The sequence below is a fragment of the Panthera pardus genome, unplaced genomic scaffold (genome assembly GCF_024362965.1).
Source record: "Panthera pardus isolate Hobbes unplaced genomic scaffold, ASM2436296v1 HiC_scaffold_17, whole genome shotgun sequence".
NCBI lineage: Eukaryota > Metazoa > Chordata > Mammalia > Carnivora > Felidae > Panthera > Panthera pardus.
The window spans coordinates 22,042,714-22,043,355 of record NW_026526732.1 but is presented as its reverse complement, the minus strand read 5'-3'; the positions used below and the strand labels follow the sequence as shown (position 1 = coordinate 22,043,355).

At 60.4% G+C, this 642-nt stretch overlaps 1 non-coding gene across 1 annotated transcript; it reads left to right on the top strand.

Annotated features, from left to right (window-relative positions):
* The first annotated feature begins 349 nt into the window (after positions 1–349).
* TRNAL-UAA (transfer RNA leucine (anticodon UAA)) lies at positions 350–431 on the top strand. The gene has a single exon. It is a non-coding gene; the product is annotated as a tRNA-Leu (tRNA).
* Positions 432–642: the final 211 nt, after the last annotated feature.

Genomic DNA, 642 nt, shown 5'->3' with positions numbered 1-642 from the left:
GAAACCAGAAGTTTACTAGTGTGTTTGTTTCCCGCGCCCGCGCACCTCGAAACCGAAAGCACCACTGGCTGGGCCCGAGTCCTGCTCGGAGCTACCAGCCGAGCGTCCCCGCCGCCAGCGCGCCGAACTCGGATGCAGTTGCCTTCCCTGCCGCGCCGGGCCGGGGGCAACAGTGAGCTGCGGCGGCGGCGGCGGCGGGAAACCGAGGCCCTGGCGGGGAGGTCGCTCCAGCTCGGGGTGGGAAAACCGGGAAAACAGCGGCAAAGTCTCCTCAGAAACTCTTCCGGGAGGGTTCGAGGACGGTGGAATACGGCTTGTAGGAAGAGTGAAATGCAGACCGTTCGCCTGTACCAGGATGGCCGAGTGGTTAAGGCGTTGGACTTAAGATCCAATGGACAATGTCCGCGTGGGTTCGAACCCCACTCCTGGTAGATGTTTGCTTTTACGGTTTTTTTAACTTAAAAATTTTATTTCTGTTTAAAGTATACATTTCACTCAGCACACCACGCCTGGGGCCCAAGAATTCTGTCTTCTGGCTGGGAGAGACGCACCCTTCTCCCACCTCCCTCCGACTCGCATAACGCTCGGCGTCGCTTCCCGCGGGCGGAAGACGACTTCGCGCGCGGGGTGGGCGGGGGCTGG